The sequence below is a fragment of the Molossus molossus genome, unplaced genomic scaffold (genome assembly GCF_014108415.1).
Source record: "Molossus molossus isolate mMolMol1 unplaced genomic scaffold, mMolMol1.p scaffold_m16_p_4, whole genome shotgun sequence".
Classification (NCBI taxonomy): domain Eukaryota; kingdom Metazoa; phylum Chordata; class Mammalia; order Chiroptera; family Molossidae; genus Molossus; species Molossus molossus.
The window spans coordinates 20,680,032-20,703,920 of NW_023425377.1; positions in this window are offsets into that span (position 1 = coordinate 20,680,032).

The following is a 23,889-nucleotide window of genomic DNA, read 5'->3' on the forward strand; positions in this document are numbered from 1 at the left end:
AAAAAGATTTTTATGGTAGTTTTGGGAAACTTTAGTACAAAGAATTTATGTGGGGCCCTGGCCTGGTAGCTCAGTTGGTTAGAGCATTGTCCCGATTCACCAAAGTTGTGGGTTCAATCTCCGGTCAGGGCATAGACAAGAATCAACCAATGAATGCATAAATAAGTGGAACAACAAATTGATGTTTCTCTCTTTCTCCTTTCCTCTCTCTCTAAAATCAATAAATTAAAAAAAAAAAAGTGTGGTATGAATACATCTATTCCTAGGATTTTGTGGTTTTGGTTGTTTTCCTAGAAAGAAAACATGATGTAATAATTAATAGCTCAAGCTTTTGATGTGGTCGGCCTGGGTTCGTTCCTCAACTTTGCCACTTCGGTTTTGCACTTTTGATCTAAAGGAAATTTAAAAATTTTCCTGAGCCTCAATTTCCTCGTCTCTAAAATGTGACTCATACTAAAATATCTACCTCATAGGATATTATGACAATTTCTATAATAACAAAAGTAACCTGTTTAACACAGAATTTGAAATATATAGGCACTCAATACATGCTTACTGCTTTTATTATTTTGTTTAAAGCGTGTGTGTGTGTGTGCCAGTAAAGTTCTTTTGAAAAATCTGATGTTCTGTCTCTGCTCAACCAAGGAGAAATGGTATTTTCTAACACAGCTCAGACATAAAGGTATCCCCGATGTGTGTGGACATGGCAATAATGGAGTAATACTTATTGAGCAAATGTTTATTTTAAACCCATATCTGAAGCATTATATTCAAGAGTTGAGAATTAATGAAGTACAATATAGAGTTATCTGTAATAAATTCTAGTGATGGGGTTCAGATCTATGGCAGGGACCCATTTTGCAAAAGACAAAGAAGGGCTCTTCTTGGTGTGAGAGCAGCATGCATGCAGGTCCAGGATGACAGGGAGCTTGGCTTGGTGATGGAAGCGCACGTGGTTTTTGTTTGTTTTTTTATCCTCACCCAAGGACACCTTTCCAATTTTTGTTCAGATAGAGTGGGAGGGAGGGGGAGAGAGAGAGAGAGAGAGAGAGAGAGAGAAACATCGACGTGAAAGGGACACATCGAGTGGTTGCCAACCAGGGCCGGGGACAAACTGCAACTGAGGTATGTGCCCTTAGGGGGAACCGAACCTGGGTCTCTCTGGACCACAGGCTGATGCTCTAACCGCTGAGCCAAACCGGCCAGGGTGAAGCTCACGTGGTTGATTCAGTATGGCCCGAGTGCAGGGGAGGGTGTGGATTGCTGAGAAGGGAGGGAGGGACTCCCAAAGGTTTGCATGCCAAGTGAAGAAATATGAACCTAAATCTGAGGACCAGGGGTTCACTGAGGGTTATGACGGCCAATGTACCTTCTATGTGGCCAGATAATGCTGGCTTCAGTGTTGAGAAAAACCTAGAAATGGGCACATTCAAAGAAAAAGAGTTGGTTTAAAAACTGTTTAGACACGAGACACAGTGGTGGCTCCCACTAACTGGCAGGAGAGCCCAGGGGCGGGGTGGATTTAAGAGTAAGAAAGCAAAGTCCACACCCTGGCCAGTTTGGCTCAGCGGTTAGAGCATCAGCCTGCAGTCTGGAGAGACCCGGGTTCAGTTCCCACTAAGGGCGTGAACCTTGGTTGCAGTTTGTCCCTGGCCCTGGTTGGGTTGTGCAGGTGGCAATCACTAGAGGTGTCCCTTTCATGTCAATGTTTCTCTCTCTCTCTCTCTCCCTCCCACTCTATCTGAACAAAATATCGAAAAAATGTCCTTGGGTGAGGATAAAAAAAAGAAAGAGAACACTATCGGGACATTAATGGTAGAATTTAGGAAAATGACAGCTCATTCTTCCTGTTGATGGTGTACCAGGCACTATTCAAAGAGCTTTGAATGAATTAAGTTAACTGTCCTTCACAGTATGTTTGAATTAAGTACTATCTTTCTCACCGGTTTTCAGATGAGAAAACCATAGCACAGAGGGGCTAGGTAACCTACCAGCGTCATACCACTAAGTGGCAAAGCCTCGAGTCACTGATGGTAGCGAGACTTCAAGCTTACGGTCTTCACACTAACCAAAATGTCTTTGGGGTGACAACCCAGAATACGACAAGTCCCATTTATACCCTGGACTTTTTTTTGTAGTCTTCTATTTCTTTCAAGTAGGAGTTTAGATTACGTGATTTCTAATAATATTGATGATCTCTTATGAGGCTCTGCAAGTAATGAAGCATTTATGCAATGGAGTATCTCAAGTAGTCTTTACACGCCTCTTGATAAAGTCGGTATTACTATCCCTAATATGTGGATAACGATTTTGAGTCTAGCAGAGGTTGTATGCCTCCTAGGAAAGCAATCTTGCCCCACTGATCTCAAGACTCCTGTCCCCTAAAATGTGGTTTCCATAGTGATTTCTTAGTCTATGTATTCACTGATCCCACAACCCTTGAAAAATGGCCTACCCTGTGCCAGGCATTCTGCTTGGAAAATAAAAATAAATGGCAGTTAATGTGGTCACTAAGGGGGATGCTAGTTATGTACATAAATGATTTCTATTTAGGCGGCACATGTTATTAAGAAGTTAGGCCTGAGTTCTGGTAGGATTGGAGGTTAAATTATCAGAAAAGGGAAGGGGTTTGCGTGAGATTTTGAGGGATCCGAAGGACTTGTTAAGGTAAATGAATTTTTCATGAAAGGAAAACATCCAGTTTTTGCTGAGGCCTGCACAATCGCTTTTTGCTCAGGTTTTCTCATGGCGACGACTGGCTCTTTGGGGCAGTACAGACGTCGTTAGCTAATGTAGGAATGTGACATATGAGAACGGTGTCCTCATTTAGTTCTTTTATCTGTTTCAGTGAGTTGTCTTTCTTTCTTTTTCAACCTCTGGATAGACTTGCTCTATCAACATCAAAAAGAAAACGGTCCCTCTCCAGGCCTGGGGTGATTTGCTTGCTGCCTACAGACTGGCATCAAAATAGCCGTGGACTTAGGCCATGTCCTGTCTGTGCTAGCTCCAGAGTCCAAGGCAGGCGACACAAGTCAACTTCTTTACTGCTTTGTCCATTTACTTTTTAAAAAGAGATTATGATCGTCATTTTCAAAATATATGTGGAGGAGAGGTAAGCTTGGATATGAGGGGAAAACAAAGTTTCACGTTGTAGAGAAGGAAGGGGGAGTGATTAGAGACGAAAGAAGATTAAACAACCCTTTATTGACATTGTCATTCACTGAACTCTTTGAACCCTGACTGCAAAAAGACTGCCACAGCCTCTTGGATTTAAAGAGAGCTATTTGATTGAGAAAATAATATTAGTGCCTTGGAATGCTAACTACCTCCTTGCTTCAAATCCCAGCCTAGATAATACTATAATATCTGCTTGCCCAGCCATGCCTTTTGCCTGTTTCTGTCCCTTGAGAGGACAGAGTCAACTGTCACAGGAACGCTAGGCTGGTCACACCCTGTGAGGTCTTGGGAGGTGAAGTATCCTATGATATGAGGTCAAGGTATTTTTGGAAGGAAGAGTTCTCACAAACAGAGCACATTCTCACCTGCTGCTTGTGCACTGCGAGGTGAAGAACATCAGAAAAGCCCTGCTCACCCAGCACACCCGAAGCAGACGGGCCCCTAACCCTTCCTTTTGCCCTTGTCTTCACCCTCTTACTCCTCTGCCCTGCCTCATCTCACTTCCTTCTCATCAGGACCTCGGAATGCGTATCATCGGTGATCTGTCATATATACTGGTGAAAAGCCTTAACAGACTTCTATGGTGTCTGTATCCTCTAAACGGTATTTTGCGCACATGTTGTAAAACATGGTAGCATGAGAGGCCTCTCTCTAGCATGGGCTGAGGATGACGTCAGAAGGGCGAAAGGTATGGGCAGGCAATTTGTGCCATGTGTTAAGATGGACACTGTAGGTTTGTGCTCTGTAAGGACCTAGTAATCTCTGTAGAAATAAGTGCTTTTCTTTCCTAATTGTTCAGAATTGAAATCCTTTTGGAATTGGGCCAAGTAACCACAGGGAGGCAGTCCAGTTTTGTTTGGCTAGGCCAATGCCAGGGGTCATTCCTAGAGCCCAGAGCATAGTATCACCTGAGCATGACTGAGGGGGTGGCTCCCCAAAGGGAAATCGGGGCTGTAGAGCAAATAACAATAATAGCTGTATAGGCAACAGAACAGATACCTCCCTACCACCATGAATGATCATTTTGCACACGCATTTCTTTCTGCCGAGACAAAGTGTTCCCATATCCTCTACCTTTTCAAAAGATACTTGTCCTTAAAGAGCTCTATTACTACCCACCCCCTGCCATGAGCTTCCTCTGAAGCCTGCCGTCGGTGTGGTGTACCACGTGTCCTTGTCAGTCATTTGACCACACGTGTGCGTCTGTGTAGTGGTCCCCTCCAATCTGTGAGCGATCCGAGAGCAGGGCCACGCTATAAGTGACGTCATGAACGCTTGAGTTTTCATCGGCCTTGGGGGAAGGAACACACGCCCGAGTGAATGAAGGACCCTAGCAATACATGAATAAACAGAGAAGCCGGAAGAAGGACAAACAGGTGCGCCAGAGTGTGGAACGATGGATGTGTGGTGCGAGCAATGCCTGTCGGCCTGATTTCCAATCCTGAGATTTCTTCCAGGGCCAAGTCGTGCCGTGAGCAGGTCCTGCAGCGCTGTGCACTGCTCCCCTAACTGAGGGTCAGTGCTCATCCATCGTCCTTAGGAGGCCGCGGGGAAGGGAGCCTTGAATCACGTGACAGAACATTCCGAGACAGCCTTCACACACCGGAATAAAATCAGAGGCATAAAACATTTGAGCTGGAAGGAACCTGAAATTGATTGGAACTGGAATCCAGTCTCCTAAATTAACAAATTAAGATACCTGGGTTTAAATAGCCACATATTCCCTCAATTCTGTTCCCAGTTCAGTCTTTTCTGGCCTGCCAGTTGATCATGGCAACCCCCCCCCCCCACACACACACACACACTATTAAACATACCATATATTGTATATACTTACCTAGCTATTGATTTTTTTCCATTAGGATGTAAACCAGTAAGGGTGAGCATTTTTGTTCCAACCCCCCCACCCCCCCACTGTGGAAGAAGCCAATTTTGCATCTATTTACAAATTCATTTAAATATTGATGATGACTAACTGTGCCTTTTCTCTGATTCTACCTTTGAGCTGGTTTAACATCTGCCTGGTTCTTCACTGATGTAATCCTTAACAGATGTGTTAAAATAGACACTGTAAGTTTGTGCTCTGTAAGGACCTAGTAATCTCTGTGTGAGAGTCCTAATTTTGCCTTATTTTTGAAAATTATTCTTTAAAAGTTCACTGCTGTATCTCAGTCAGAACCATACTTGTCACATAGTAGGTATTAAGTAAGTGTTTGGGAGTTTATGAATAGTTTCAGTCAACTTCGACTAGGGTTGCACGACCTGGTCCCAGGTAGGTTTAGGGCTGACTTGAGCCACAATGTCAAGTTTAAAAGACATTCCTCTGGCATGACTCTCTTTCTTTTTTTAATCCTCACCCAAGGATAAGTTCCCATTTATCTTCAGATAGAGTGGGAGGGAGGTAGAGAGAGAGAGAGAGAGATAAACATTGATGTGACAGAGACACATTGATTGGTTGCCTCCTGCATGACCCCCACCAGAGCCAGGGATGAACTGCAACCGAGATACGTGCTCTTGATTGGAATTAAACCCGTGACTCCTTGGTCCATGGGCCAATGCTCTAACTGCTGAGCCAAACCACCAGGGCTGGCAATACTCTTTAAACCTTCTTTTCCTATGTCCCAGGGTCACCTCCCATCAGTGTCTAGGAAGAAAACTTTCTTAGACAGTGGTTCAAACCCTTATTTAATTACATGTAAACTTTACACTAAGATGTCAATAACAGTAAAAGACTAATGTGTTACCTTTCTAGGCATTTTGTATGTTTTACAAAAATGAGATAAATTATAAGAATTTGTTATATTATTCAGCACCACCACCACCATCCATTTGAAGCTATTAACAAAAGGTAAAATTATTTCTGGACCTGACCAGCCACTGCTGGAGAATGTTTTTGGTAATCCCTCACCCCCCACACTTAGGAAGCATTTTACAAAGGGCTTGTGTTTTTTTAATTTTTAAGTAATCTCAAAAGAACTGTATGTAGGTGGTACCAGCCCATTTAAATTATTTTTAAAAGCCTCAGAAGTCAATGTTGAGTCCAGTTCTGCTAGACAGCCTCACAGAGCGGTCTGTGGACAGACAGCATCACCTGGCATGCATGCAGAGTATCAAGCCTGGCCCCAGACCTGTGGAGTTGGACTCCGAGTTTCAGCAGGTCCCCAGCTCATTCACAGATACATGAAATCGTGCTGGTCTAAGGAATGGCTAGTAGGTGTTAAAGAGGAGACTTGAGTGCGGATCATCTGCTAGAGTGCCTATGGTCTTCAGACCACAGCGTGGAGCACGATTTTAGCAAATGCACCAGGAATAAGAGGGCAAAGCAAGTGTGTGAGCATCGTGCCCAACGGACATTGCACCATGCCAGCATGGGCATAGTGACTCCAGTGCGGACACAGACGCTCCTATTTCCCCTCAGCTGCTGAGTCTGTTACCAGGCTGCTGCATGTAGTGTGACACCAGCCGTTCCAAAGACCCCTGACAGCACCTGAGAGGCCGTGCCGTGCAGGGGGACCTGGGAAGCTCCTCAGTGAGAAATGAGCATCAGATGAGTCGGTAATGTTGGTCGTAGAGGAGGGGTGAGGCCAGAATCCAGGGTAGGAAGACGTGAGAATGCAGGGTAAACCATCTGTCAGTGGTCACTGACATTGTCATTGGATGTCAATACGGATGAGCTAGTCCTGGTTATCGGAATATTGAGTGGAATGCTGATTGACATTTGCTGTGAAGGTACTAGGAAGAGAATGAAAACGTTTGATGACTACCCAGTCCTTATAACTCTATGTCTTTATGGTAGCTTAATTAGATGTAACCTCTGTCCATAGGAGTTCGTGATGTCAAAAAAATTCCTCTAGCTCCCCATGCCCCTCATTCCATCCTTTTCTCCTTTCTGCCTCCCTTTGTGTTGAACATTAAATTAGATATTGACTATAAACAGACATGAATGAGACGATTTCTCAGTATCAGGAACATAAAACCAGTAGAGAAGAGGGGTACAGAAAACAGCTGCATCGTACCTAGAGCCGAACACAACCATTAGTACGGGTGGCGAGCCTTTGAGAACGCAGAAAGGGGAGTCCTTTCGTATTTCACACTGGGAGGGGGTAGGACCGGCTTCACAGACGAATGCACGTGTGTTCTGAGCTCGCTACGTCATACAGGGATCAACAATGTTTTCCTGCTGAGGGGTGCGCTTGACTGGAGGAATGAAATCAATGGCGGTGTCAAAATGATGAGGTGAATGTAAAGAGTTGGGGAACAAAATGAGATTGTGAAGGGTTGGGAAGAGGCGACATGGTGGGGTAGTTTGAACATTAAACCATGAACACAGAACTTTGTTCTGTGGACAGCTAGGAGCTGAAAGCCACAACACCCACTGTCTGTGTGGGAACCCAGCTGTGCCACCTGCCGGCCATGAGCTGTGGAAAAGAGCCCTCACCTCTCAAAGCCTCAGTTTAACCCATTTGTAAAGCAGGGATAACTGCAAGGGTTACTCTAAGTCATTAAAAAACTCGTGTAAAGCTCTGAGCATAATGCTTGGCATGTTGTAAATTCCTGGGAAGTACTTTAATGGAGATAATTACCCGAGGGTAGGAAGGTGACCCTGATAGTGGGGAAATAGGTACGAGGAAATGGAGCTTCAAGGAGGCATGGGGACTGTGACGACCCCCCCTTATCGGTCTAGGCTCCCAAGGAAGTTAAATGGAACATCAGGTTCAAAGTAGGCGAACATCATTTGCGTTCTTCTCAGACTGTGTTTGCCCTGTATGTCAGCCGGGCTCCCAAGGGTCCACTTAGCATGCTAGGGTGCAGATTTAACTGATGAAGTCTGTTTTATTGCATTAAAAGAATCTAGAGATTTACGACCCGAGCAATTCTGAAAGCATTGGCATTACAGCGAACGGAGCTAGTGGATTCTGAGGTAGAGGGAGATTTATGAGAACTACGTAGAAACAGAATGACGCTTCTGGAGTGCAGTGAGACAATACTACTACAGAATCGACAGTGAGACGCAGTGTTTCTCAGCAGGAACTCCTTAGCCTTCTGGGAGGAACCTAGTAACCTTGCAGGACTGGATTAAGCACTGGGGATGTTTTGAATTCTGGCCATACTCATTAAATGACAGATCACTCCCAAACCCTTGTGATGACACTCCATCTCCTGCAACAAACACAATACATAGTTCCAATGGTCCCTACAGGGTGGCAGGGAAGTAGTTCTCACCCCTAATTGCAGAAGCTGTCTGTTAGAGAAAAGGCTAATTGGGTGTCTGTTTTACCTGACTATCCCTTGTTTAACAAGTAAGGGATGGAATGTAGCAGTCTGACCTCGAACCAGAAATTGACCTCTTCTGAGGACTCAGTCTCTGTGAAATGGGGCGGGGAGGGGGTGATCCTAACTCAAATTTATTGAGCTTTATAAGGGCATAATAATGCTACTCTCTGAAGGTTTATCTGAGAATAGGCTTTTTGGCATCTTATCTCCATAAACGTTTTTAGTCCATTTAATCAGATCTAAGATGCCATGGGTTATAAAAAGTACTATTGCTTCATATACACTAAGGCAGAAAAAAATACTGCCAGTGAAGGGTGACACACTGCCCTCATCTAAAATCCCTATAAATGTGTAACATTATCTATACATTAGATTAATTTGGAGACATTTCCATTCTATCTTACTTTGGTGCATGTTTAAAAAGAAAATATGAACAGATAAGCTATTCCTAAATCTTCCCAGTCAGAATGAAAGGTTGATGCCTCCCTTTTAACTTGGTCATCAATACTACCTTATTATCGCTGTCAGCCAAGCCGGACTTGAGTTGTACCAGGTCTTGACCACACAGCATCGCCCCTCTGCCATCAAGAGTGATCAGGATGAAGCATTTTCCGAGAACCTGTACAGCAATCAAAGACAGGGGTGCTGGGATCTGATCTGATGGTGGCCCTGGGACTCTGCAGACCAAGACAACGTGCAAGGGTTGTTTTCAGAATAATGGAAAACCACGACATCGCCTTTGCTCCGTTCCCTCCCCACACCATTTGCCTGCTTCTGGTTAAAAGAGGGAAGAGGGTTTCACTCTTGCCTTCAGGCTTTTCTGTTAAACTGCTGATATCCATTCTCCAGGTTGGAGGCTTCCTCGTTGGACGTTTGCACAGGCCCAGGCAGTGGGAGCTTCCCTACAAGGCAAGCCTGGCTTGGCGGGCAGAGATTAAAGGGCGCTACGGATTGCCAAGGGCTTCCTCATTTCAGAGATGTTGTATGGTGGAAAACGTCGCCTCTTTGAAAAGATGAACTATGGTAATAAAAATGGGCATTGTTTTAGGGAAAGGAGAAGTGTACGGGAAGTACCTACGTGTGTGAAATTGTCATGAATTCTCTTGCAAGTGAGAACTTGCTTGTTCCCCCCTTTAGGTTCTCATCTACAGACCAGAACCTGGGAATTTAGAAATGCAGAACCGCGGTCTCTACCCCAGATCGCTAAATTAGAATCTGCATTTTCACAAGATCTCCAGTTGATGGTTATGCACCTTAAAGTTTCAGAAACACTATTCTCATTCATTGGATCCAATGTGGTTTTGGACAAGTCCACTTAAAATGGGGTCTCCCTGTATGTGTAAGTGCACCCTCCCCGGCTTGGGCTCTTCCCCTGTTCTGCTAATTCACATCCCATGGAAGACCTGACTGCACCATCCTCTTGTGTTGGTTACAATAACTGAGATGTTACTACATGTATCCAGTCTCATCACAGTTCCTGGGGCAAACAGAAGGCCTTGCTTTAGCCAAACTTGCCCCACAGCTATGTGTCCTTTTATAAGGCACAAGGCCAGCAGGGGGGACAGATTCCAAATGCCTGCCTGCTTTGTGAGCTGCCCTTCTTCTGGCCAACAGTCACAAGTCTGTTCCACACAGAAATCCTAACCATGCTGGTGGACATACCCTGTCCTTTCCTGGTTTGGCCTTGTACATTGCAACAGCTGAGTTGGCTCTTTAAGATCAAAGGCTGGGAAGGAGCAGCAGAGAAGAGGGACAGGAGAGCCTGGCGGCGTTGCTGCAGAAACAGGGTGTGTGTCTGCACCTCAGTTAGCACCTCCTGCTTGAAAACACACTCTCCGCCCTGAAAACAGGCCATGGCCTCTGCTTTTGTCACCCTTTGGCATCTTGGGGCCAGACCTCAGCTATGTTAATAGAATTAGACTGACTCAAAATATATAGTTTGCAAATATCAAGTGTCAGCTAGTGGCCCACTTATCAAAAGCCTCACCTCATGGGGCTTCTACAGGCTAAATAGGGTCATCCTGGGTCCGCCTGGGGCCTAAAGGTAAGGGGTGGTATTGTGGGAGGAGGGAGCCGAGTTTCAGCTTCTGGGCTTCTGAGTTTAGCTCTCTGTTGGGGTCTAAAAAGCTGATCCTACGATGTTGGGTTTGTGAAGCGATTTCTAGTGAATATTTATCGATTTCACTTTTCCGGACAGGAATTCTCTCCTTTTGAGAGTGTTGGAATCTTGGTCCCTCTGATGGTTGCCTAATGAAGAATGACTTCCTTTCTTATTGTGTCATTTGTTCACAGCACGTGTCCTTGAGTTAAGCACTGGTGGGCCCCTCACTGGGACAGCAGAGAATGAGCAAAACTTGGCCCAGCCCCATAGGAGCTGGTAGGCAAGCAGAGGAGATGATAGGCCACTGAGGAAGTCATCATCCGAAACCATAGCTGGGCACGTTTTGATCAACATAGGGCTTCTGGGAGGTCACAAGAGTGCCCTATATATTTAAAAATGGAAGAATAACTGTCAAAGCAGCTTGGATAGAATTGGGATAATGTTAAGAAGTTACGTGATGTACTTTTCTTCTTGTTAAATGAGCTGCACTTGAAGACTGTGTTTCTGGTGAAGCGGTCTTTCTGCAGCCCCGGTCCCCCACAACAGGCCAGGGAATAGCATCCTTCTCTCGGCCACTCCTAGATGGCAGGGAAGGCTTCCCAGGAGAAACGTCTTCGGCTGAGAACGGGATGGCACGAACTTGCGAAGCCACAGGAGAAAGGAGGTGGTGTGGAGAATGCTCAGAGGGGAGAAGAAGGACACAGCATGTATAGCTGTTCTCAAAACTGGCATTAACAGTGCCTAAGAGACTTTGTGTCGACAACAAGTGTATTCTAGGGCTCCTGTAACACACTAGCAAAGACTGGATGGCTTCAAACAGCAGAAATGTAAACTCTTACAGTTCTGGAGGCTAGGAATCCAAAACGTTGCTCCCCCTCCTTGCTTCCGGTTCTTGCCGCCAATCCTTGGCAGGCCTTGACTTGTAGCCACCTGACCTCAGTGGCTGCCTCCGTCAGCACAGGCCATCTCTCCCTGCTTTTCCAAGTCTTTTCACATGGGGCTCTCTTCCATGTGTGGCAGTCACTGTGTCTTTTCTCCAGGAAGAACATCAGTTATATTGAATCAAGGGCCCACCATACTCCAGTAGGACCTCATCTTCACTTACATCTTAATTCCATCCGTAAGGACCTTCTTTTGAAATAAGGGCATATTCATAGGTACCAGGGTTTAGGATTTCCACATCACCTTTTGGGGGGACACAATTCAATGTGCAATAACAAGCTTCCGCTCAGATCTAAGTCAGGAGTTCTGCTGAGATTCAACGGTGAACTCGGGGCTGACTGCTTTGAGAGAGATGGAATAAAGTGTTATGGTAGTTCAAAGACATTGACCCAATGTTTGGTGATTGTGGATCCTCAGGCCAGTACTTGGAAGTCTCTGTGCTGTATAGTTTTATCATCAGTAAAATGGAAATAATAGCTCCTATTGGTGTCGGCGGGGTACTCTCCATGTCCCCACCAGTTGCCGGTGGAAGTGGGCTTCTTGTAATGTCACAAGAAAAGGAATTTTCTGAGACTTGCACGGGAGAATGAGTGAGATTTATTGGTGTAAAATTAAACCCCTGAGTTCCAAGGTCCCACCTTCCTCTGTCCTGCCAAGGAAAATGTCCAGCTGTGTCTTCAGCAGAGCTAGGATTAAAGCCACTGCCCAGAGTTTCTGCTCTATATTTGCACAGTCCAGTCCAGCATCAGACTAGCTTAGCTTGTGTTCCCAGCTGAAGTCCATTGTGCTTCTAGGGCCACATGGCTGTGGAGGAAACACGGGCCAGTGCAAGGAAGCAGGAGCAAAGCCAGAGCAACAAGAGGGAGAGAATTCCTTTGTCTGCAGGTTTTAACCTTCTTAGATTTTATGCACTTACAGTAGCTACATCCTCTCTAAACAATGATCTCTGTTCTCAGGTTAGACTGACAGGTAAGCAAATTTCTTACATCACTATGACTTCACTGCCCATGTGTCTGTCTTCCCCTTTGTCCAGACCCTTCCCCCAGTGATCTGCAGGGGAATGGACCAGTCATTCCCTGGGGAGTGTGATGTTGCAGCTTCCGTGAAGCTGCCCAGATGGCCATGTTTATAATGTCTGGCCTTCCCTTTGCTGTCTTCCTATTATTAATATTAATAACTAGTGCCCGGCCAGTGTGGCTCAGTGGTTGAGCGTCGACCCATGCACCAAGAGGTCACCAGTTTGATTCCCAGTCAGGGCACATGCCCAGGTTGTGGGCCTGATCCCCAGTGGGGGTCATGCAGGAGGCGGCCAATCGATGTTCTTTCTCATCAATGTTTCCATCTCTCTCTTCTCTCTCTCCCTCTCCCTTCCTTTCTGTCTAAAATCAATAAAGGGAAAAAAACTAGTTAATCACAATGGTAACACTATGTCATATCAGAGTGGCCCATGATCAAACATGAAAATAACTATAAATACTTAGCTCACAGTCTGGTAATCTGCAAGCATGCTGAGTATTGGCTACTTATGATGATCTCCACAGACACCTCCGTATCTTTCCTTGGACCTGTTTCCTCATATGGTGAGGCTCACATTAGATGGCCTTAAGGACAAACCGCTCTGTGATGGCGAGGATGCTAAAATGACCAGGAAGAGGAGGACCACAGCACCACAGGACCACATGACCTGTGCTTGTTTCCCTTGCAGTCAAAAGAGATACAGGAAGGAGGAGATGCTGGGCAGAGACAGAGCCTGTTTTAAATACTCTCTCTGCTTTTCCCAGGTGGTTCCCGCTTGCAGCCAGACAGTCCCGGGAATACTCAGCAGGGGATTTCTGCTTCCAAACATAGGCGAGGCGAGGCAGTGTAAAACCTCCAGGAATGTGCGGTCTTCCTCTGCACCTGGGCTTGCTTTGACAGAATGCTTTCTAGCCTGAAGTTGAGGGGCACGGCGGCTCCGTCTTCAGCAGCTTCACCAGCACCTCGTTTCTCCAAAGCAAGCACGTGAAAACGATTTCATGTTTCTAAGAGGCAAAGGAGGGAGCTGGGGGATGAGGGATGAGTAGCGGGATGACGGCACTGTCACTGTGCAGTAGCGGTCTGAGAGGCCTTTCGCTTTAGCAGTGTAGTCACCAGGGATGGACGGTCCCAAGGACCTTACAGAGTGTCCTCACTTCTTCAGCCAGGAGGGGAAGAAAGCAGAAGCGTTTTTGTTTTCTGCTTTTCTGAAGCAAAATGGTTGTAAACACGAAGTGCCTCCAGGGGAGGGTCTGTGAACCCAAGGGCAAAGGCACAGAAAGTGGGAGAGATTCAAATAGAGGTGTGAGTGGCAAAAAGAAAAAAACCAAACAAAACAAAAAAACAGTAATTCTCAGAATCCTGCCACCTGGGCGGGAGCTTAGCGATGAGACACACTGTATAGCGAGGCCTAAAATGCCACCTGCTACCTTGACACCTTTGAACCTTATCGGGCTGCAGACCTGACAGTGAGGCCCCTGTTCTCACCAGGTATGCTTTCCTCCAGGGAGGATGGCTCCCCACCCCCTGGTTCCCTGGTCAGCCAGACCAGCTGCACCCCATCAGGTGCTCAACCTCCCTGCCAGCCTGTGAACCAGCTCAAACAAGAGGAGCCAAGGGGCACCTTGCCCGCTTGTTACTGCCAGTCCTGCCTTTCAGATACCCTGCTGGTTCTCTCCCCTGAGTGCAACCCTGGTGTGTCCTGCCCTGGGCTGTAAGTGTAGGTGACTCATAAACTGCTGTTGGTCTTGTCTGTCCAATGCCACTGATGTGTTTGGCCGTCCTGGAAGTCAACGGCAGACTCCCTCACTCGCCAAAGAGTCGGTGAGTGAAACACCCACACCTTCCTGTTTTAGAAGGAGGAATTGAGTGCCAAAGAGAGAAAGAAGTGACTTAGCAAAGGTTGCCCCAGACCTTAGTAGTAGGGACTTAACTTATTCAGTGCTGAGCCCTGTTTTAAGCATTGGCTATACGTATATTATCTGATTCAGTCCTCACCGGAACCCACAGAGTGCCCAACTTCATTATTATTAACATTATACTGGTAAGGTGCTTTGCCACAGAGAAGTTAGGTAACCTTCCCAAAGTCACACAGCTGATAAATGGCTGCAATTCAAACCTCGTGTCTGTGGCTTTCTTAACTGTTTTCTTGGCCTGGTGCTATACTCCACATGTAGATTATTATTTAAAAACCCTCTTATCCTACTGGTAAGTTTTAGTTTAGAGAGTTTCAATAATTTGCTCAAAGATACAAAGTAAAAAATGGTATCTGAATTCGAACTCTGACATCCTGACACCTGTGCCCACCCACCCTCTTAATGATACTATTCTGACACCCAAGGCCTCTGACTCCTCTCCAGTGTTCTAACAAGCCGTGGTTGCCTGGAAACCAGAAAAGGTGGAAGAGGTACCATTATTAGAACTCAAACAGGGCTCCAATGAACAGAAGTTCTGTTTCTTTTTTCCTTCGCTCCCTTTCACTTGCTTTGATTACAAGGCGAAGCACTCCAGTCACATTTCTGATTATGCCTCATAATAACACTTCCGAGAAGAATTAAATTGTACTGGCTACAGTACTAACTGTTTTATGGTAGCTATTATTCCTACTTTATAGATACAGAACTGTCTACTCTCTATCTATTTATTTATCTACTCTTTAACTTTTTATCTTATGTGGTCAAATTATTGATACCAACAGTTTAGGCTCCCAAACTTAGTTGTTAAGAAAGTCTCTGATCTGAATAGGGACTCTGCTAACTTGTTAGCAAGTGCAGACTAGAAAATTTACTTAACTTCTCTGAAATTCAGTTTCTTATTGTATATGGAGGCCACTATAATAGTAGTCATCTGATAGGGTGATTGAGAAAATTAGTAAGATGCTTCATGGGAAGCATTTAAGTGATGCCTAAAATTCAGGAAGCACTTGATAAGTGATGCCTATTGTATCTGATAAGTGATGCCTATTGCATCTGGTCCTTCAGAAGCTGATGAAACCTTCAGATTCATATTGACGTTCTTGTTTTCTAGATCTCTGTGTGGGGAGGAGACTGGTTCAAGATCCCACAGCAACTAGCAATGGCTATAGGTTGTTGATCTTATTCATGGTAAAAGTTGTATTATTGGTGTAATAAATATTTTTCTCCTTTTTAACATGGCTTGACGCATATCATAAGAACAGTGTTCCATTACATTGCAAGTCTTGGGATAGATAAGAATTTTACCATTAATTGCTAGTTAAACTAGGACTTATGTAGAAAGCAAACTGATTTTTGGGGTCTTGCTGTCTGCCTACCTTCTGCTCCTTGGAACTTCCAGGAGCATTGCTACTGCTTGTCCTCATCATGCACATGTAGTATCTGAGAACACACCTTAGCAGTGCAAGGGTATGCATGATTTTATCGTTTTCCTTAGTTCTGGCTCTTGCTAAGCTGCTAGGGACAAATGCCAACAAAAGTGAGCCCGGTGCAGAGAAAGCCTTGACATTGTATCCTGAGCAGCTGGCCAGTGCTTTGAGGGTAGAAGGAACTCAGTCTTTAATGAAATGAATGGCTGAAAAAATTATGCATCCATGAGCATGTTCTAGTTCAATGAATTAAGGCAGGGCTCGGTGTATGCAATTACCATGTGTTGGTTAGAACATGTTCTATTTGTAGATTAAAATTCTTGACTGAGTGGCTAATGTCAGCCGGAAGCGAGATACGGGTGTACTAGTCAGCATGACAGAACGTGCTAGGTTCCCTGCTTTACTTCGTATAAGTCTGAATTGCTTTCTCTACCTAAAACAATATATGCTCATGGAAGTACAATATTACAGGAAATATATCTCTACTTGTCGAAGTCATTTAAAAAAGTTTATTGGGTGATGATATTGGTTAATAAAATTACATAGGTTCCAAGTATACAACTCTGCAATACAGCATCTGTACAGTGTATTGTCTGTTCAACATTAGAACTCAAGTCCCCTTCCGTGTTTAAGTCATTGCCATTGGCTGACCTTTCAATGTCATGGAAGTTCTTTTTCTACCTTTGTCTGCTTCTCCGCAGCCTCCAAAATAGATCTGGGCTCGCAGTAGTGGCTCAATACATGAGGAGAGGGCAAACCTCTCTGAAAGAGCAACTGTCTATCCAAGTGAGAGACTTTGAGTCAACCGTTTAAATTATAGACTTTCGAGTGGGGCAGTAACTCTCCTCTGACAGTGACTAATTCCATAATTGTGGCTCAACATTCTCTGAGGCTCTTGCTTCATTTGTAAAATGGGAATAATAATCCCTAATTTATGGAGCTGATGTGAAGCCGAAATGGGATGTGAGGATTATTTGAGGCACTTAGCTCAATGCCAGACACTTACTAGAATGTAATTCAGAAAAGCTGGTGGAAGCTATGCCTGACTGTCATCCACTACACTTATTCCTTCCCTGTCCCTCTGAACCTGTAACCATGACCAGTGGAATTTAATGAGTTCATCTGTTGCAAAATAGAGATGCTAATATTTAATAGCCCACCAATTTTGTAGGAATTCTTTTTTCCCCCTTTATTAGTTTTTAGAGAGAAGGGCAGAGAGAAAGAGAAACATCGATGAGAGAGAACATCGAGTGGCTGCTTGCTGCATGTCCCCCACTGGGGATTTGGCCCACAACCTGGGCATGTGCCCTGACTGGGAATTGAACCAGTGACCTCTTGGTGCATGAGTCAACACTCAACCACTGAGCCACACTATCCAGGCTCTTGTAGGATTTCTTCTGATAAAATGAAAGAACATTCAGAAGAGAAAAGTTCATTTGGAAACAATATAGTCATAGCTTAACTCATAATTATTGCAGGTGACATTCTGTAGCAACTATAAAATCTCAGAATTCCTTTCTCAGCTTTTAATACACATCTTGACTATCTCCCAGATGTCCATTGGGTAGCAATTAACTTAATTTAATCAAAGTTAAATAATTGGGAAACACAGCAAATAGGTTCCTAGAACTGATGTCCATTGGAACAAATTTGGGTTTAGTTTGAATTCAGAAGACATCGGGACAGAAGAGATTATTGGACTGGATGACATTGAAAAGGCAGGTCTGTGTGAATGAATGAGTAAAAAGAATTCCTTAGATCTTGGCCTAGTTGCCAACTGAGGTCCTTCTAAATCTGAGAATCAAAGAATCTGTAAGCCTGAGTTTAAATTATTGAAGATTATGGAAAAAAATACAAAAGTCAAGAGATGCACAAAGAATATGTTTTTTTCCCTTTCTTTCTGTAAAGCTGTGTGGGAGCAAAGTTTTTCCCCTTGCACCTGACAAATCCATGGGGGAATAAGAAGTTGACTCTCTGCAGGGCGGATTGACCTCACTTTTCTCTGCAAAGACACATTGACGCCCCACAGGGGGGACTCTCTGATTTTTCCAGTGATGTACATTTGCACAGCCGGGCTCATATTTTGCTCTGAAGTGCAAAGGTGCTCACACCAATGCTAATACAATACTAAAGCCGAGACTGACATGCCGCTCTCTGAAACCTCATTCCCAAGTTCTTGACAGTTGCCACCAGGGCCCTCAACCTGTCACCGGGGAGACCCAGAGCAATTCTGTGTCCACAGCTTACAAAAGAAAATGAGACTACATTGGAAGATATGGCTCTTGAATTTGTCTCTTTTCTTAAGACATTCCTAAAGCCAACCCTGCCCATGAGTTTTACTCTTTTTCTTGAGCAAGTGAAAATGTTCGAACTGGGGTTAGAAAACTTGCAACTAAAATTTAACTGGTAAAAGTGCCATCTATGTGTGGGCCCTGGCTGAGGCTGGGAATTCTGTGGGAAGCACTGGGGCATGTCCCCAGGGTATAGATGGTTTAGAGGAGCAGACACGTCAATTAGGAAAGCACCTTTGTAACGAATGTTCACAGTAGCGTTATTCACATCAGCCAAAAATAGAAACAACCAAAATTTCACTAGCAGACCAGTGGATTCACAGAAGGTGATATATACATCCAATGGGATATTATTCAGCCTTATAAAGGAAAGAATTTCTGATATATGCTACAACATGGGTGAACCTTGAAAACATACTAAATGGGTAAGCCAGATATTTAAAAAAAAGATACACTTTGTATAATTTTACCTACAAGATACCTAAACATACCTCAGAATTATGTTTTTAATTTAAATTATTTAGATAGTGATGCATATTTTTAAATTGGGTCTTTTCCTAGAGTGTTTTATGTCGGGGCTCCAATCCTTGAGGGTCAGACTCAGAGAGAAGTAACAAAATGCACACATTTTATTTCTGGGCAGTGTCTGTCCTCTGAGATGACCAGAAGTCTGGACAGTGCTTCAAATCCTAGAAATAAATGGTTATGTTTTCCATAAGCTGTCTTTCTTAGGAACTATCTCTGTTTGACTGTTTCTGATAGGATGCGGGTTCTAAGCCTCTCACCATGGTGGGAGTCATAGACCCTAGGGTCTCCCGGCGCCCTTAGCCCTCCGCTCTTGGAAGCAAACAACCTTCCAGCTGTAATTCGATATGCATGAAATGGAGGATGATTATCACCTCCCTTGTTCTAGTCACCATATTTCTCATCATATAACCTTCAGTTGGTATGAAAGCCACTCTTAATTCTATTATTTCTCACTTAAAACTTAAATTTGATCTCATTCCCCTGATTAAAATCCCTTTGGTGTCATTCCACTGTTCATGGGAAACAAATACAAAATTCTTAATGTAGCCTCCAGGGAAAGACTTTGGGGTCATGAAAAAGATGGTTCATGCTTTTTAAAATATTTAACTGTCCCCTTTACCCTTTCTACCCAACTTTATGAGCTTGGCTTCTTTCAGTCGCCATTACTCTTCCTGAAAACCCTGCACATTAAGAGGCTGAAAATGTACATTTTGAATAAAAATAAAAATACACCTAACAAAGCACTTTTGGAGTCTAAGTTTTCCCTTTGGGGGGCATTTCAACCTCTGTAACTTAATTCTTCATCTTGATATTTTTATACCTGGGAAAAAATAGGATATTTTAATCAGTGCAGTACATCCCTTCCACCACCACCTTGATACTAGTTAAACCCATTACTATCTCTGGGGACACCTCTCTGATAATAAACACCTATGGTAATGAAAGGATTATGTAACCTCCCAGCGGAAGCTATATCATGTTCAAAGTCTGAATTCAAGTCCTCGTTTGTTTTGGGGGAGTCTATTACTCAGATCTCTGCTAGATTCAGCAAGAGATGAGCTTTGTGTCCAGGGTTGCTTACAGTTTAACAGGACTTTGATGTTCATTATTCCCCTAATTTTTCCAGCAGGTCTTTGGAGGATGTTAGGATCAGCACCCCCTTTTTACATTTTCTAAACCCCGTCTCAGAGAGTGACGTGGTCTGCTCCAGGGCTCACAGCTGGTGGAATTCACCTCTGATGACTCGTCCATCCGTTGTGACTTTTGGAAGCAATATTTAATGCTTTCTTTTTCCTGATTATAAGAGGAGTGTGTTTATTGTAGAAAATAAAGGGAGAAAGGAAAGTTAAGAATGAAAACGAGAGCCTGGCCAGAGGGGCTCAGTTGTTGCGTTGTCCTGTGCACCAAAAGGTTGACGGTTTAATTCCCAGTCAGGGCGCATACTTGGGTTGTGGGTTCGGGTTCCTGGTCAGGGCAAAAGGCAACTGATCAGTATTTATCTCTCACCTCTCTCTCTCTCTCTCTCTCTCTCTCTCTCTCTCTCTGTGTGTGTGTGTGTGTGTGTGTGTGTGTGTGTGTCCTCAGGTAAGGATTTAAAAAAAAGAAAAAGAACGAAAATTAGAAATGTTTTTGTTCCTACCATCCGGTGGTGCACTGTGAACATTTTAGTGCATTTCCTTCCCGGTTCTTCTACATGAAGCGTGCTCGCAGTTATACATATGTGAATTCTCACAAAATTGGGACCCGCAGCACTGCTACGGCATGAGAACAGGTGTGAAGCCAGGGTGATGGTGCTACCTGTGTGCCTGTGAGTGTGATGTGACCTGGGTCTCAATTTCTTCTCCTCTCTCTAAAGAATGAAGGATGTTAACAGGGCCAGAGGAAGGGTCAGCTCCAACTCCGCCCTTTTCTATTTGCCTGTAATTTAGAGAACGTATTCCTGGCGAGAGACAGAGAGAGAAAGAGAACTGTCTATCCAGGGCCATGCAGAGGCAGCGAAGGTCAGACCTGAAGACCTGACCTAGGACTGACTATGAAACGTCACAGTGTGGAGTTCCACACAGCCTTTCGGATGGCACAGGGTCCCCTGGCTGCCTGAGGCGTGACCACAGAGGGCGACCCTGGGCGATGGCAGGGAAGAAAGGAGGCAGTGCTGTGTGCAGACTTACGTCATGGGCTGTGGAGATGAAGACTAGGGTCTGGGACTCTGCTCTGCAGCCTGGCTAGCCCTGGGACATCCAGGGCGTCTCTGCTCTCCAGTCAGCCCCTCTGTGAAATGGGAATAAGTTTATAACTGATGTAAACCCTCTTTAGCGTGCCTGGCACACAGGCAGCATTTAACAAATGGTAGCTTTAGCTTTTTTTGCATTTCAGATAGAGTGGGAAGGAGAGAGGAAGGGAGAGAGAAACATCAATGTGAGAGAGACACACCAAGTGGTTGCCACCCACATGACCCCAATGGGGCCAGGGACAAACTGTAACTGAGGTACATTCCCTTAGCAGGAACCGAACCCAGGACTCTCTGGTCCGCAGACCAACACTCTAACCGCTGAGCCAAACTGGCCAGGGCACAAATGGCAGCTTTAAACACAGGGATCATCACACTGCTTGATGGTAGGGCGTGGTCATGCTTGCTTTCGATGTACTTTGCGAAGGTCCCTCCACTGCCTTGGTTTGTGGTCCTGAATTCTGACAGTAGCCATTCTTATGAGTCTCCGCCCCCACCACTCCTGCATCCACCAGGTCAGATCTGCTAATTCAACTCAGAGCACCTTTCTGAGGGCCTGCAGTGTGGTATCTACTGAGGTAGCCAGTCAGGATTTAAAAGGGCAAACAGGAACCTGACTCTTCTCCCCAGGAATGCAAGCAAAGAGAGAACCAAAAGGAGGGTGTGCTGTGCACCTCAGTGGGAAGTCCAAAGTGTGGTGCATGTGTGGTGCCTGCTCCAGGTCATAGGAGGACCAAGACCTCACCACGAAAAGGAGCAGGGACAGCCCTTCGTGTCCCTTTAGCAATAATCAGAAGGAGAAGCAGGCTTGTCACACACCAGAAGCTGTTTTGTTTCCTCTTGGAAAACAGAAAGATGTACTCTGAGGACTCGGTGGTTGTTGCTGCCTCCTGTGGGGAGGCCCGGGGAGGAGGGTCCTTCGAGGCCAGGGGCAGATCCTGCAGGACAGGGCAGCAGAATCGCCACCCACCTCCCATCCTACCTGCTTTCCTGCCCACTTTGCTTTGTTCCCTCCTCCCGCCTTGGAGCCCTGTGTGCACCAGATCCTGGTGCTTCCCCAGGAGGATGGTGCAAAGTCTGACCTCATGAAGCTTCCAGTTGACCATTAGATTCAGAGAGGTGGGTACAAAGCGACAGCCTTGTCTCGAGGAGAGTAAGTACTGAATCCTGTGAGAACACAGAAGTGCCACTTGGATCCAGCCAGCGGAGTGTTTCCTTCAGGACACTGCATCTTAGGAGGAGAGCTCACTGCCGTGTGGATGAGAAGGGGGTGACTCTGTTCTGGGGAGCAGCGTGTGCACAGGCCTGGAGCCGAGGGAGAATGACAGGCCATCGCACGGTCAGGCGATGGGGCACGTTCCGTGTGGCAGGCTTTGAGCGCCCGTCGGTGGGTAGGGTGCACCAAGTCGTGTCTGTGCTGGGAGCCGGTTGAGAGACACTGTGCTGGCTGAGTCTTGCTCCTAGAGCGTGTCTGATTGCCTTCATTTACTCAGAGGGAAGGAGTAACATCAATACTCACAGAGAGGCTGAGGCATAAAATCTTTTAGTGTGCAATTACCAAGGACTTCATTCTCATGCTAATGAAGGAACATCCCTGTCTCTGAAGCTATTAAAAACAAACACAAACAAAAAAACAGGCCAGGTCATTATTTCTCTGCAGTGGTCCAAGAAGATTGATCTCTCCCTTTGGACGGGATTATCTCCAGATTCCAGTGGCAAATCAGCCAGAGAATGATGTCTATAAGGAGGGCCCTAGCTTCTGATAAAGGAGACCCTGGAGTCAAATGCCTGGGAATAAATCCAGGTCCCACCTTTATCTAGCCGTGTGGCTTTAGGCAAATTAATGAACCTCTCCAGGACCTTTCTAGTAAATTGTGAATCAATCATCACCTACAGTTAGGTTTGCCGTCAGGTTTAAGATGATGCACCCAGGTGTTTAAGAGGTGGTTTTAGTGGAGGTGATTTCTCAGCTCCCTTGTTTGAACATATGTATTTGGGGGAAGAAGATGGCTTTAGGTTTCAGGCCTTTGTGAAGTGGGGTAGTTGAGTACCTCAGCTCTCTGAGTAGGGGAGTCAAAGAAGATCTCCTTTTGCATGTATTTGTTCTTCGTCCATGACCCGAAAATGTGAAGTGCCTGCTTGAATGGTCCCAGTAAGAGGATATATCTTGGGCCTTGAAATCGCTTCCTCTGTATGGGCTTCTCTCCGCTCTGAAGGCAGCTTTGCCCTGCGAAGGTCGCATCAGCTTGAAACCCAGAGGTTCTCCAGGTGTGGCTCAGCGTAACACCAGGGCGCTGTTCTTTCTCTTCCACTGGGTTGATATTTGCCTGATGGTGCAAAAGCATTGGGAGAAAAGTGTGTGGTGCTGTAGCACAAAATCCTATGACACCAAAGCATACCAGGGGTCATTGTATTCCCTGCTGGTACATAGCAGCAATGTATTTGAAGGAAGGAAGGAGGGAAGGGAAGGGGGAGGGGAAGGGGAGGGGAGGGGGGGAGGGGAGGGGAGGGGAGGGGAGGGGAGGGGAGGGGAGGAGAGCGGAGGGGAGGGGAGGGGAGGGGGAAGGGGAAGGGGAAAGGGAAGGGGAAGGGGAAGGGGAAGGGGAAGGGAAGGAAGGAAGGGAAGGGAAGGGAAGGGAAGGGAAGGGAAGGGAAGGGAAGGGAAGGGAAGGGAAGGGAAGGGAAGGGAAGGGAAGGGAAGGGAAGGGAAGGGAAGGGAAGGGAAGGGGAAGGGAAGGGAGGGAGGGAAGGGAAGGGAAGGGAAGGGAAGAAGAAAGACAGTTTCGCATAGGAATGTCCTTCTGAAGTAGTAAAAATTATTGATACTATTAAATCCAGACCTTTCAGTGCACATCTTTGTAATGCTCTGCGTGATGGTATGGAAGTACATGGAAGGGTTTTTGCTGCTTATTTACACATGATGGCTGTCTCTGGAAAAATCGCACGCACTGCTTTTTGAATTACAAGCTGAACTAGCAGCTTTTCTGTGGAA